Source organism: Silene latifolia, chromosome 9, assembly GCF_048544455.1.
Source record: "Silene latifolia isolate original U9 population chromosome 9, ASM4854445v1, whole genome shotgun sequence".
NCBI lineage: Eukaryota > Viridiplantae > Streptophyta > Magnoliopsida > Caryophyllales > Caryophyllaceae > Silene > Silene latifolia.
This window is the reverse complement of record NC_133534.1, coordinates 88,084,393-88,094,392: the sequence shown is the minus strand read 5'-3', so window position 1 is coordinate 88,094,392 and position 10,000 is coordinate 88,084,393. Positions and strand designations below refer to the sequence as shown.

General features: G+C 34.6%; 1 non-coding gene across 1 annotated transcript; it reads left to right on the top strand.

Moving 5' to 3' along the window:
* Nucleotides 1-7,222: 7,222 nt before the first annotated feature.
* LOC141603091 (small nucleolar RNA R71) lies at nt 7,223-7,329 on the top strand. Its single transcript, XR_012524986.1, has one exon. It is a non-coding gene; the product is annotated as a small nucleolar RNA R71 (small nucleolar RNA).
* Nucleotides 7,330-10,000: the final 2,671 nt, after the last annotated feature.

Genomic DNA, 10,000 nt, shown 5'->3' with positions numbered 1-10,000 from the left:
CACCCCCAAACCCTTCAAGGTCCCGTCATTTTACATTGTTCATTATTTCTTTGTTTTGTTCTATCTCTTCGAAACTCGCGAAACTCTACCCTTTTGTCTATTCAATAATCAATCTCGCAAAATCACTCTTTCTCTCGCTTCAAGGTCCCGTCACTTTTGATGTATACATCAAAGTTATTATGGGCCATTATTTGTAAATTCATGTGGATTGGTATTTGTTAATGTGTTTATGTAATTTTTTTGGAACGTCCACTTTGGTACTTGGCTCGGAGCAAAGGAGAAAATCATCAAAAGAACGAGGCTAGTATATAGACTCGGGAAATGCGCCTGACCTCATGACTTTGATTATTTTCCAGTCTCTTTTTTACAACTGGTGAAAATCAAGTCACAATTTGTTTTCTAGTGAAACTCACATATGCGAGGGATGCCGAATAGGTCTAAACCGTATAATATTACCACCTATGAGTCTTTGAATATGTTTTAGTGCACTTCCCAAATCTTTTTATTGTTAGTTGATCGTTTTCGTTGTTAGTTTATTATAGATGTTCATTAATAATGATTTAATGAAACACTAACAAATCAGTTTATACTATCTTCTATATTGTCATTGTCGTTTCTACATTACCAATACTTACATTTTACTTATTTCGAAAGTCAATTAGCTCAAATGGCAGAGCATTGTGCAATTCACAAGATGTGGGTTCAACTCCCACATTGACTAGGAAATACCAATGTGTTTCTTTTACAAAGAGATCGCCAAAGACCGGAATGTATGGTCATAGCTTCTATGCATAAGCTAATCTATAAATTTCTGATCACTACAAAGTTATTACATTGCCTCCTTGACATTTTTACTGTACATGCAAGTCTAATTATGGCTTGTTTAGACTTACCTGTACTGGATCGCTTGCAACTCGAGAAGTTTCAATCATGAGATTTGTTATTTAGTAGGCTATATGGGATTCGAACCCATATCTTTGTGCAAAATTTGCACTTTGCTCTACCATTGAGCTAATAGCCTTTAAAGTACACTAAAAAAAAATGAAATAAGGGGGTATACATAACACAATTGCTCCAAAGAGATAGATAAGGACATATTAAATAATTTAGAGGAGTCAAACACCAACACGCGATATATATATCCATAACACAAATCTCAACATCTAACACCTAAAATTGATAGAAAGATCAATTAAAAGCCCTTCTCGAGTTATTAGTATCATAATATAATTACTATCATAATATAACCAACTGCCAATTGGTTTACATTTCATTTGTCCCATTATAACAACAGTAATTAGTATCATAATATAACCAATTGACGCAACTGAAGAACTTTTTAATGCACATAGAACCTTATTTCATGCACATAGGGCCTTATTTTATGCATGTACGTGGTTGTTTAACGCATATATATTGCTTTTTCATGCATTGATAAATCTATTACACCTCAAACCATAACCATTATTATTGGGACAAACAATGGGGGAATATTGTCCTAAAATTTAGGACAGAGAAGGGTTTAAGGTTGGATTAGGCAGACCCACCTAATCCAACCCTAAACCCTTTCCCTTATTATTATTTGAACGACAAAAAGACCAAAAGACACCCTAGAGTGGAAGAGTGAACCCGTTTTAGGGGATGTGATTAAGACTATAGTGTTCTAAAATTTAGGACGGGAAAGGGTTTAAGTTAAAATTAATGTCTTTAACCAACTATAATTAGTATCATAATATAACCAACTGATGCGACTGAAACACTTTTTATGCACATAGAACCTTATTTCATGCACATAGAACCTTATTTTATGAATGTGCGTTGTTGTTTAATGCACATATATTGCTTTTTCATGCATTGATAAGTCTATTACACCCCCAAACCCTAACCATTATTATTGGGACAAACAATGGGGGAATAGTGTCCTAAAATTTAGGACGAAAAAGAGTTTGATTAGGCGAGCCCCCTTACTATCATTCGAACGAAAAAAAGTCCAAAAGACATCCTAGAGGGGAAGAGTGAACCCTCTGTAGGGGACGTGATTAAAATTAAGGGAATAGTGTCCTAAAATTTAGGACGTGAAATGGTTTAACTTAAAATTAATGTCCTTAACCAATAATAATTAGTATCATAATATAACCAATTGACGCAACTGAAATTTTTTTTTTAATGCACATAGAACCCTATTTCATGCACATAGAATCTTATTTCATGCACATAGAATTTTATTTCATGTATATAACCTTATTTCATGTACATAGAACCTTATTTCATGCATGTACTGGTTGTTTAATGCACATATATTGTTTTTTCATGCATCTACAAACCATGTTTTTAGTACAAATGATTATGGAGCCATGAACCTTATTTCAAGTATATAATCCCATCTTTTACTAAGTCTGTTTTATCACATTACAAACATTTCGCAAGGCCATCAATCCGCAAACCTATTAGATTTTTGACTTGTTTTTGTTGTACTTGCTAGATCATCAGAACAATAAGGCCAAGTAATACTTCGACAAATTAGCAAGGAACATTACTGTCGAAAGAGAGATTTTTATACTTGTTGAGTGCTAGCTTTGACAGGTAATTATGGTTTTCGGAACCGTCATACAAGTAGCATTCCACTGACAAAATAAAATAAAGTTTTGAACAACAAATATCATATTTCTACGGTGAGAATACATCCGGATACATTTCTCATTGGAGTTAACAACTTATAATATGAATCGGATGGCAAAAACAATCTTCTAAACATCCAACAATCAAACAACAAAAATTTCAATTTGAATGATCCTCTAAAATTTGAGACAGCCAATGGCATCCAACATAATCCAATTACAATATCTGTTAAACAATCAATCACTCTACACATGAAAACATAACGAATAATATGTGCAAAGGACAATAATACCTTTTAACCGCAATACCACCAAGAAGCTTATAACGGAAAGATTCAGACTAAGCAGTAGCACAAAGACCTGTATTATACGAATGCGTATGAAATAAGAGGAAGCCAGGAGCTAATTGAAATTTTTATCCGTGCCAAATATGAAGTTCCCTGATATCAATTATTATCCATATCAGATACGGAATAGCTACTAAGGTTTATTAATTCTAATAAAAGTCAATAAGTGAAACCTTTTATGAACCAAAAGCAGAGCTAACGGTTGGATACCTATCAAAACTCGAATACTCCGCCCCTTTCTCAGATCATGCGTAATAGAATGTTTTTTTTATAGGACCATTAAGAGAGATATAACACGTTTATATGGTCTATTTAATATACATTGACTAATTAAAAGACTAGAGATGTAATAGAAGTGTAGATGAAATGACATATTGCTATGTGGTAGAAAAAAAGGACGATTAATAGAGCATTGTATATTAAACTTTTCAATGTCAATGCGGTTATGGAACACTAACAAACAATAACTTAATCTCTTTCAATGACTAAGCAAGCAAAGCTGGACTTAAATCAACCTTATCGACCACCACAAACAAAAATATATACAAAATATATACTGTAGGTCTTTGATTAGATATGAATTTTGATCTTACAGTATGTGTATCAATACCATATGTTGACACTTTAAGCCCCTTTTTTAAACTTCCATCGTTATATGCATCAATATGTTCTTAAATCCAAAAATTGCATCATTAATTAGCTAGTATTGTCTTCGTTGTCGTAAGTACATTAACATCATTCATCATCAGCACAGAACACGAGATTATAATGATAGATGAATGATTAAGGAAGTAAATTGAATAGATTAATATGCAACTAAACCAATAGAAAGTCGAAGAAATCAGGAATGCAACTCGAATCAACTAATTCGAAGCATAAAAATCATTACAATTGAAGAACAAGAAAAAATAGGGGAAATTGATACCTCAATTTTAAGGAATAAAGCAAGAGAAACGAGATGAAATCAAAGCAAACAAAAGAAGGAAGCAAGATTGGATTGCAGTCGATCTTTGTAGATGAATGCGGAAGTGAAGGAGAAACACGTATATGGCGATTGAGATAGAAGATAGAGAAAGAAAATGAAGTGAGAAAGGATATTTTGTCAAATGACGGGAAAATGGAGAGTTTGGGTATAATTTTCATTTTTGTATAATTTTCTAATTGTTTAGTGATTTAATCTTAGCCTTTTACTTTCATGAGATCTAAGGGTTGTGAGAGGTTCTCACAGTTCTCATTATCTTAGTGGTTTTCATAGGATCCCGAATCTATATATACATACATATATATATATATATATATATACATACATATATATATATATACATACATATATATATACATACATATATATATAGATATACATACATATATATATATATACATACATATATATATATATATACATATATATATATATATATATATATATATATATATATATATATATATATATATATATATATATATATATATATATATATAGGGTCGGGATCCGGTGAGAACCACTAATATAATAGGAACCGTGAGAACCCTTACTAAATTATCATCAAATCACGTTTCGAAAGTTTTGTTGGCTCATGTATCCTTAGTTTAGTTTATTCAAACACTTTTTTTGTATAGCTAAACAAAATTTATTGATTTTATTAACAAAATATAAACTTAATGTACAAAAGTAAAATTAGGTATACTAAAATGGCTATAGATGCACGAAAACGAATACTACATGCATGGAAATTGTTACATGCCTGAAAATGATTACTAGGTGCATACAAATATCAGGCTTTAGGTGAAAAACGAGTTCTAGGTGCATGAAAATTGTTAGATACATGAAAATGAGTAGTAGATGCATGGAAATTGATAAAATGTTTTCGTCTCAATTTTCGTCAATAATTTATACTTTTTGGACCAATAAATATGTTATCTAGCCCTAAAATTCTATGCCGGATCCAAATAAGTCATTATTGTTTAGAAAAAAAATCCGTAAGATGGAGTTCTCACGGTTCTCACTATGTAGGTGGTTGTCACCGGATCCCAATTCTATATATATATATATATATATATATATATATATATATATATATATATATATATATATAGAGAGAGAGAGAGAGAGAGAGAGAGAGAGAGAGAGAGAGAGAGATATTTAGGATCGGGTGAGAGCGAACACTCGGTGAGAATGGTGAGAACGACCTATAATATTAGGATTTTTAAAAAATTACACGGTAATATAACACATATATATCGTCATTTTTTTTCCAATCTCTTTCTCTCTCCTCTCATTTTTTTTTCCGTTCTCTTTCTCTCTCCCCTCAAAATTAACAGATCCCTAATTTTTCCCCCAATTCAGTAGCTTGTCAAATTTCGGTGGATCGAACGTCGATGATAATGGACAATGATTAATCTTCTGCAGTTGTGTCATTCTATCATCTTTAATCGTCATATTTCTCTCAATTTCGTAAGTATTTTGGTGTAATTTGATCATAATTTTCAGTTGTTTTACTCGATTTCTTCGATTTTTATTGTAGTTGAGCTTAATTATTTCCCGTATTTTTACTTCCATGTGCTTGAAATCAATAATGCAAGTTCAGTTGTGTTTGTGTTAGCGTCGAGCATTTTTGTGATTAGGTAATATTCGCGTTGTTTGCGATTAATTGATTTTTAATTTTGTTTCTGTTTGTTTTATAATTTGATTTCATTTGTGTATGAATTACGTTTTGGTGATTGCAGGTTTCATTTCCGTTTCAATTAAGGTGCATCGTCGTCTATATTTCTTCAATTAGGTATTATATTAACCCTATTTTTTTTTTTACCATTTGAGTTTTCTTTTTGCTGTTACAGTTATTAAATTTGTGCATGCCATCAGTTATTAAATTTGTGCATCGTCGTCTATATTTCTTCAATTAGGAATCTTCCTCCATATCAACAATGACAAAGTCCCCCGGGATGGTACACGGTATTGAGAAGCTTCCCAGATCCTTTAACTTTGGAGGTGAACTCCCTTGAAGTATTGCACTACTCACCTTAGTGAAGGCGATAGTCTCAAGCTTCCGGATCGACTTCTTCTTTGTGAGGATATCTTTCATGTATTTCGCATAGGCCGGAACGTGATTGATTAATTCCGTGAAAGGAATTGAGACTTCCAAATTCATCACAATTTCCATGAACTTTCCAAGTTGATCATCAAATTTGGGCTTGGCTTGACGACTTGGAAAAGGAAGTCTAATCACAATGAGCTCCTTCTCCTTGGCCTTGTCTTCATTTTTCTTTGAACTTTCTTCTTTTGATGATTCTCCATCTTTGGAGTTTTGCATAATTTATTCCTTTTCACTAACTTCCACAACTTCATCCTCAACTTGCTTCTTCGGTGCTTCATACCTTGTACCACTTCTCAAATGAATGGCACTAACTGTTTCATGTCTAGGGGGATTACTTTGAGGTGGTAATTGCCCCTTTTGTCTTTGTGAGCTTGAAGATGCTAGTTGAGTCAATTGTGTTTCCAACATCTTGGTGTGAGCTAGAATGTTGTTGATGGTGGTTTCCTTTGCTTGGCTATCTTTTTGCATTTGAGTGAAAATTTGTTGTTGATTCTTTTGCATTTGGAGGACCGCTTTTTGGACATCAAAACCTTGGTCATTTTGGTGATTGTATGGATTTTGATTTTGGTAACTTTGGTTTTGATTGTAAAAGGGTCTTTGATTTTGGTTTCTCATGGGTGGTGGAGTGTATGTTGTTTGAGGGTTTTGAACATTTTGGCTTTTGTATGAGAGATTTGGATGGAATTTGGTGTTTTCATTGTAAAAGTTGGAATAAGGGGTACCACTCTTGTATGCTTGGAAAGCATTCACTTGTTCATTTGTTCCCCTACATTCACCTTGGTCATGTCCCAAAGTTCCACAATTCTCACATATCCCACTTGGGATTGATGAGGATGCCGTCATGGCATTAACATGATGCTTTGATGATTTTGAGTTTTCCTCAAGTCTAGCCATGGCTTGTTCAAACTTCAAGTTGATTGTGTCAATGTGATCACTAAGTTGAGCACCCAATTGAGTAACGGAGTCCACTTCATGCTTTCCTCCTCTAGTAGCCTTGCGAGGTCTACTATATTGTGAGTTATGGACCGCCATTTCCTCAATCTTGTTCCATGTTTGATTGTCATCAACTTTGGTGAACATTCCATTTGATCCCATATTGAGAATGTTCCTAGAATCTTCATATAAACCATTCCAAAATTGTTGTACCAAAAACCATTCGCTAAGTCCATGGTGAGGACATGAGCGACAAATTCCCTTGAACCGCTCCCAAGCTTCATACAAAGACTCTTCATCCCTTTGCTTAAAGCCCGTAATTTGAGCTCTTAGCATGTTAGTCTTTTCCGGTGGGTAGAATTTTTTGTAGAAAGCTAGAGCCAACTTCTTCCAAGAATCTATTCCAAGGGTGGCCTTATCAAGGCCCTTCAACCATTGCTTCGCGGTGCCGATTAAGGAAAAAGGAAATAAGACCCATCTAATTTGGTATTGAGTCACGCCCGTTTGAGAGTGATGGGAGTGATGTCGTCGGGTCACATCCAATCAAACACAATTTATAATACTCAACAAACAACTAGTTAGCGGTAAGTCGAGGTCGATCCATGGGACGGTGTGCTTTGGGTTCTAAGTCCATCTATCTCAATTTATGCTAGTGTCACAATTTGGTTGGGTTTGTAGTTGTGTCTAAACTAATGCAAACAATAAAGTAAATCAAGCAATGAAATAAAGTATGTAAACAAATGATTAAAAGTGCTAGGATATCATGGGGTCATAGGGGATTCATGGTGTTGATCATACAAACATGTTTACAATTATAAGCAAGCAATTAATGTTGTGGAGGAACCGAGTTGGGTTATATCTTACGGTTCATAGGAAGAGTTGGGTCCCGGAGCCGAATCGATTAGATTGTACAACACCTACAAGTCGACTTACTTTCCTCCTATTCAACTTCTATGCATGGTCTAACAAGACTCGAGTTGGTTTATATCTTACAAGTCAAGTTGAATAGATAAGAGATGGTAAAAATGCAAGGATTCATAGGCTTAGCATTTCATCAAACATAACATGTGCATAAAGTTGACATCACAACAAGCAAGCAATTTGATTATGAAAACACATTAGATTAAGCATGAATCAATCCCATGTTGGTTTCCCCTAATTACCCACTAATCCTAGCTAAAGAAACTACTCACTCATTATCAAGTTTAGCATGTTAACAAGGTTGTCAATCATATTAACAAGGTAAAACATGATGAACAAGTAAGAAAGATTAACAATAATTAAAACAAGGATTAAGAGGATTATACCTATGGAGATTCCAAAACAATAATGCAAAGAATAATAGAAGAACTTGATAATTGATGGAAGGTTGTCAATCTCCCAACAATAACCCAATAATCTTCAATTACCCAATAATAAACTTGAATAATAAACTTGAATAATAATTAAGGAGAGATTAATGTGTAATTTGTGTGAAGATTAAAGAGTAATCTATTCTAATCTACTCCTAATCTAATCTAAGAAGGATTTTCTACCCAAAAACAACATATATGAGATGCCCCTTTAATTATTTACAAATGGGGTATTTATAGTAGAAATTAGGTGGATGCATTAGGGTTAACTAAGGGCTAAACTAGTAATTACACTTTTGAGATTTGAGCAGGGAGACTCCGGTATTTCTCGAAGGAAGGGAGTCTTTCATTGAAGCTTGGAGAAGACGAAATCATGCTGTGAAGAAATCCGTGCGTATTGGGGTCGGGACGGACGGAATCTGGCAAAGGAATCCGAGCGGATTCAAGAGAATCCGGGCGGATTCGGGTGGATGAATCCGAGCGGATTCAAGAGCGGGACGCTTTCGGATTGTTCGGTGGAGACGGGCGGATTTGGTACAATCCGCTCGGATTGTTCTTCAGCAGTGGTTTTTCTTCTTTTCTTCCCTTTTTGCTCATTCCCATTTTATTCTTGCGAGATTGGTCTTTAGTCTTTGCTTCCTCTTCATACTAGTCCATCTAATATCATCAATAAGCTTCCAAATATGCACGAAAGACGGGAATTTCCGCCTTATTATCTCCTTTTCTACAAAACATATGAAATGCGATAGAAAAGCAAATAGGAAGGTTTTGACGGATAAAATGGCCATAAAATGCTATAATAGTATGCAAAATAGGCTCAATTAGGGGACTAAATGTGCGCTAATTATGGTCACATCAAATATCCCCAAACCGAACCTTTACTCGTCCCGAGTAAAGAGGTGACTAAAACTAGACCTTTATTTAAACTAACCTAATAACATAGCCGATATGAGACAATTAGCGGGTCTCACTCCGCCCCTTCAACTCACAACAAGACAACCATGAGGTAGGATGCCTTCTTGCAAGGCAAGGTGAGTCTTGCCAAAATGGCGACACATCCAAGCATTAAAGCACACAAAATCAAGTAATGGATGCATCTACAAAAGAATAGCCACTTTCCTCATCTAAGTGGCGGAAATTATCTACAAGGGAAGCAATTCAAGGGTACACAATCCTTCATAGATGCAATTTGTTCAAACTACTAAGCCTAGAAGGATACCAATAAATCACCTCCAAAAGGTGTCAAGCTAGGGTACCTTTGTCCTCAATCGTTAAATGCTTTTGTCAAGAGTAGACTCCCTATGGTCTTAGAAACACTGGAGGATCGCGGAATTCCCCCTCTTGCCTAGACAAGAAGAAGGGTCGTCCCCTCTCTACCATGCACAAAAATGGATATGATGGATAAAGGGATCGATAGTAATTGAGTTTCATCTTGGGAGTTTGCTTTTATTTTTGTTTTCCCCCCCAATTTCTTGTGGCATTTGACATTTTGAGAACACTTTCTTGCCATTTCTTTTTGATTTTTGGCATTTCAATACTTGACAACTTTTTGCATTTTCTTTTGAACATTTTCAAAGTCACCCCAATTAGTAACGAGGGTGCCTTGTATTTGAAGCATAGGAGTTCTATTTTTGCTCCTCTTTTCATTTGATGCA